Genomic DNA, 6,218 nt, shown 5'->3' with positions numbered 1-6,218 from the left:
TATACCTTAAGCAATGTATTATAGGCAACAACCATAATAAGCTAATAAATCTTATTCTCAATAAACTTGGAGTCGGCAAGCATTATATTATTATATGCACCAACAAAATTCCTAGTACCTTTGCAGGGGAAAGTCCTAAGTTAATTCACTCGACAACATATAGCAGCATATAGAAGAAACCATTACAGGTACCCTATTTCAAACGATGTGCAAAAACAGTTACAATATTGAGTGTTCAAAAGCATATGTGCATGAATTTCTATTAGATATACTCGTATGAGGAGTATTACATTTCAAGGGGGCGATACGCAGCATTCAAAGAAAAATAACTTGCTGAAATCCAGCTAAGAGTTCCTAATTACACTTATCCTTCATTACAGAAAAGTTTTTGAGTAATGCATGAACGGCATGCTGCAAATGAAAGCTACTAAACAGGCAGAAAACACATTCCACTTGTAAAATGTTAAGGGAAGGGAAATGAGTCGACCGCCCTAACATTCAAGTGCAAGATAAAACAACAGATGCTTAACCATCCCATTCTTGAATATAGAAAACAGTGGAAAATAAACAATTCCTTTCATCTCTCCTTCAGTTCTATTGAATTATCGTTGCCAATACCATTTGATAACCTCAAAAAAGGCTTAACCTTGACTTGGAACATCATGTCTTCATCCTATGCTACTCCATCACTAACACTCACATCCATGACCTCAGGTTCAATCTCATCTGCATCCAAGTTTACAACCAGTGATGCTCTCTTTGATCTCAACCAGTCGGCAACTTTGTTCGTGACTCCCTTACACTTCTTGACCTTAAGATTCACCAAATTTGGACACCCAAAAGCAAATGCCTCGAGCCCTGAATCTGTAACCCGACACACCTTTATCCAAAGCTTCTTCAATGCCATACATTTGGTTGCAATACATGATATCTCAGGATCTCCAATTGTTTCACGCCTGCAAAGTGCCAACCTTTCCAACTTCTGACAATTTGAGGCTAATGCCATCAAACTCGTGGAACTCGGGTTCACCCCTATAAGCACAATTTCCATGAGATTTGCACTATTCTTCGCAATTGCAGTCAATCCTTCATCACCTATCCTATTCGTCCTCCATCCGTCAATGTGAAGCTTCCTCAAAAGCATACAATTCTTAGCTATTGCACAGATTCCCGTGTTTGAGCAATCAGGAGTCTTCACCAAGTGAAATACCTCCAAACCCGAGCATTTGGATATGGCCATTAGCCCAACATCACTCACTTGCAGCCTCTCCAAATGAATCTCCATCAAACAATTCTTCCTCGAAATGGTCTCCAATAACCTATCCCAATCCCCAAAACACCGAAGTATCTTCAAAGTTTTCAAATTCTTGGATCCAATAATCAATGGGCCAAAACACTGCCCATTATAAAGCTCCTGAAGTACGATCGATTTAAGCGAAGAAGCCACGGTTCCCAGGCCAATCGGCTCGGCAGCAAAACTATCCTTGACTCCCCTCAGGCGCTTAACAGAGAGTTCTTCCAGGGAAGAACAATTGTTTAAAAGGGCATTTATGCCCTCAGCTCCGAAAATGCATGATCCACAAGAAAATTTTCGAAGGGATTTACAATTGTTTGCCAAATTATGTATCCCCTGTTCTGATATATCACTGCAACCACGGATCTTAAATCGGTTCAGGTTTCGGCACCGGAGGGAGATTAAGGTCAATGCCTCGTCGTTTATGCTGACATACTTACGATCACAACGGATGGTGAGCTTCGTGACGGATTCAAACCGGGTAAAGATTCTAGGTAAGTGGGCACTGATTTCCACGGCGCCGTTCAGAGCCAGGCGGTGGTGGCTCTGACCCTCCACGGCCAACCACCGCCGGCAAACAAGAGAGCATCGTTTGCGGTCACCATTGGTTAATGATTGGAATATCAAGGCCAAGCATTCGTCTGGAATTTCAGAACAATAATTATACTCTTGACTGATTGACAAACCCAAAAGAAAACCGAGATTTTCTAAATCATTTGTTTCAGTAGAGTCTCCGCCGTAAGGGGTTGCGCTACCGATGTCATAATCCTCACTGGAGGTGATTTGGTCCATGTACCGATGGCCAATGAATCACGCGCGGCCACGAGAGAAGACGATGTTGAATTTTAGGCCAATTCCCTTTATTTCTATTTACCGTCAATTCCATTTATTTCTATTTACTACAGAATCAATATTAGCAAATAAGAAAAATAAAAAATATAATGTACAAATTAAACATACCGTCAAAATTTTTCACTATATGAAAATTTGTTAGAATCATATGGAATTTCACTCATCAACCCAATTCTCAAGTATTACAAAGAAAAAAATAAACTCGAACTTTATCACACCTACTTTTATATTTAATATAAGAAAAGTCTCAAGTTATTAGGTTCACAATATTTTTTTCTCAGATCAACTCTCTGGCTACACCCAAAATAATGAAATACATTCACTATTTATAAGATCGATAAACAAGTAATAGAGTTTAATTTAAAGTCAAACAAGATTCATTTAACTTTACAAGGATTTCTTAATGTGCAAGATTTCAAAATCGGCCGTAAATTGGAGACTAAATTTTGCAAAGATTTTGCTCTCAACTTTAATTAGAGTGCATTTGATTGCCTATATTTTTCATGAAAAATGTGTTTTTTCCACACAAATTCTTACTTTTGTGTTGTTTGATTGTCATTTTTTTCATGGAAAATATTTTCTCACTTTTGGTCACGTGATCATATTTTCCTCAAAATCAAGGAAAATATTTTTTTAGGAAGAGTAGGATTTTATTTTCCACGAAATTCACTCTCTCTTTCTCTCTCTTATTTATCAACTCTCTCTCATTAACCCACCAATAAAAAATAGACAAGTATAATATTTTTTAGGTTGAAAATTATATCAATCAAACACATTTAATTGATAATTTTCATATAAATAAATTTTAGACAATTGAATTACCTAGAATTTATTTTCATTCCATGCAAATTTCATGCTTGCAAACAAACGTATCTTAGAAGTCTTCCATACAATAACTAACTTTTATTATTTGTAATAAAAGTCCTTCAACTTTTGACTTTTGAGGCAATTACCCAACACAAGATTGGTGGGGGGATTTGTGTTGCCGGAGTGTAGCTGGAATTAATAAATTCAAATTTGGATGATTACGAAGAATAAAATGTTTTTAGGTCGTTACTAATATTTTATTCTGTACAATTAATAATTTTTGTTGTAAAGAAATTAATTGCAATTTAGGTCATAGAAAAAAGAAAAAAAGAAAAAGGATAGAATTGAAAAATGGAATCGTATGGTTACACTTTTTCTTCCTATAAATTTGCAAACTTTTCCTCTAAATCACTAATAACATTATTTTTTAGGTTGCTAATTATAACAAACTTATGTTGATAATGAAGAACAGAGAGAGAAATTGCTCGTGAACATGAACAATCTCGTATTTTACAGTTGATTCAACTTGAACAAGAATTGCTTCAAAACAAAGAACTATTATCCCTTTCGACAAAAACTAGATCGCGATGCCACTTGACTTGAAAACGGTCACTAAGACGGATAAGTTCTCTCTCTCTCTCTCTCAACTTAGGAGTACAAGTTGGGAAACTAAGTTGTCTTGGACCGAACACAACACAAGCTAATTATCGTATGATGCTTAACGAGTCCCACATAGCCCATGACGAGACAAGTTGGACTAGGCTACACAAACCGATTCTCCTTTTGTCATTTTCTTTTATTTAACCTTTAATTATTTAATGTTAAACTTATTTGTGCTTTCCAATTTTTCCCTTAAACGGTATCGTCAAGTACATTATCAACTCCTCCAAAGAGGCTAAAACTTGAGGAGTCAAAAGGATAATTTTAAGGTTGTGCACGAATTTGTAAGAGGACCTAAAGATCGAGGACTAAATTTAAAATATTTTCATATATTTATGAGGAAGTTCCAATCAATACACGTGCTTTTAAAAATCATAATATTATTATTTATATATAAATAAAGTATAATTTTTTAATTAGTGTTCCGAGTAGTTACATCCTTATAGTTTAAGTATCTTTAACTAAAAATTCTAGTCATTAAAAAGTGTACATCTAATAATTTATTATGTAGATTTATTAGAAGTTATTGAAATAATTAAGATTTCAAGGACCATCTTTGATATAAATGGTCTCATGGCATTTTAGGCTAATTAATGTCTTCAACAAACTTGACAGCCTAATTTTCCACAAATTCAGATTTACAAAACTACATGAAATATTTGGACATTTAAAATTTTTATTTGTATGTCAAGATCAACTGCTTTTTGATCTTTTGGATTGAGCTCTGAATTGACTATTGAGAATGAAGGAACATTGGACGAGGTCTTACCTCTTTCAAAATATCATTTTAAAAAGTTTGATATATCAACAGGCACATATATATAAGAATTAAGGAGTGGAGTGAGGTTATTTCACGGTTTGCTGGTAGTCGCAGTGTGGAGGTTCGATTTCTGATACATGAAATTGGATTCCTTGTAGGTGCAATGTAAAGACAGCTCTTATTCCACGACCTGCTGAGGTACATCTCGCGATTTACCTCCCTCACAAAGTTCTAGGGGCGGGGCGGTGGGGGTGCTCAAGATTGGGGATTTTTTATTTATTTATTTATTTTTTTTTTGGGTAAGAATTAAGGATAGTATGGTTGAAGAGAGAACGAGATTATTGGGATGGGTAAATTAGATATATATATATATTTTTTTAAAATTTAATACTACATGGGATGGTGCACCTTGCATTGGACTCGACTTGTCAAGTTGATGGGGCGAGGAGTTTCAATCCCATTCAAGTAAGGGGCCAATGGAATTTGGAATGTTTCTGTGGAAGTGGACAACCACAATACTATCCATTACATATGTTACATCGAATTCGGGGAGTATCCGATAGACGAAATGATGCACTTGCATAATATCTTTGATTTCACCTATTCACGTACAATCAGGGACAGATGTAGGGGGATTGAGTTGGACTGTAGTCCCTCCCAAGGCCCAAGAAATTTGTTTTTTGAAAGGCATTTTCATTTTTTTTTTTGTAAAAACAGTTTTTTATGTGTAATTTTTTTTTTTTTTTTGGAATTAGCCTAGCTTGTAATTTTGTAACCCGATCTTGGATCCAATCCTAAGTCAGTCACTGCGTACAATTGCCAAATCGTTGGTTGTAGAAGGTTAGAACCATGGAAATAATCTTGACAATTCATGTTGGAAAAAGGAGTGAATTTGCTCACTTTTGGCACAATTTTTGGTGGGACTCGTTGGTCCAATTTGAAATATCAAAGTTGATATGTGTTTACATCCGCGAGAACATCGAAGTCATGTATTTATTTGCCAAAAATGAAATTTGGGTGAATGAGAAATTGGAGTCTAAAGTGGACCATTGGAAATTGTCTATGTTGGTGGGAAAACTGTCCCACATAAGAAAAACATAGAAACCAAAACCACTTTATATATGGCTATGTATTGAAATGGTGTGATCATGTGTAGCATAGAGGTTCTCTCCACGTGCGCGCGCAGGGGGGTGAAAATCACGGACAGAAATAGCCATCGGACCTTGAACTTGGGTGCGGGCACGACCTACTCACACAAATGTCGGACTGAACAAGGTAAAATTCACCCCGTCGAAGAGCCCACGTTTTACAATTTTATTATTATTTTTTCTTTCACTAATGACTTTTAAGTTTCTGAAATTGCAAAAAACTCCAATGGACTCCCAATGGTCACAGTATTAATGGGCAGTAACTCCAATAGACTCTCAATGGTCACAATGTTAATGTGCAGTATGCCTATAAAAAGGCTCATTCTCCGACAATCTAATACACTCAAAAATCTCAACTACATTCCTACATACACAGTTTCTTCTTTTCTGCGTTCTTTGTTCAGTAAGGTCTTATTCTTGTGGTGATATTGTTCAGATACTAGATCAGTTCGCCAGAGTAGTATCTGCGGTGCTCAGATTCTACTATATACCATTGTCTCCTAAGAAACAGACGCTCGGATTAAAACTCAAGCACGTACGGTGAGAGGGCGGATCTGTTTTAAGGACACCGTGTTTACACAGGCCTCGGGTTAAAAGTTTATATGAAGTTATAAGCATGTCATTAATTTTATTTTTTTTGTTCTCTGAAGTTTCTGTTAATTTTCAGCTTTCCCGTTTAGATTTATTAAATTAACGT

General features: G+C 35.9%; 1 pseudogene; it reads right to left on the bottom strand.

Annotated features, from left to right (window-relative positions):
• Positions 1–314: 314 nt before the first annotated feature.
• LOC111374788 lies at positions 315–2,153 on the bottom strand (annotated as a pseudogene).
• Positions 2,154–6,218: the final 4,065 nt, after the last annotated feature.

This window comes from Olea europaea, unplaced genomic scaffold (genome assembly GCF_002742605.1).
Source record: "Olea europaea var. sylvestris unplaced genomic scaffold, O_europaea_v1 scaffold1290, whole genome shotgun sequence".
NCBI classification, from domain to species: domain Eukaryota; kingdom Viridiplantae; phylum Streptophyta; class Magnoliopsida; order Lamiales; family Oleaceae; genus Olea; species Olea europaea.
The sequence above is the reverse complement of the archived record's forward strand: the minus strand, read 5'-3'. Positions and strand labels throughout refer to the sequence as shown.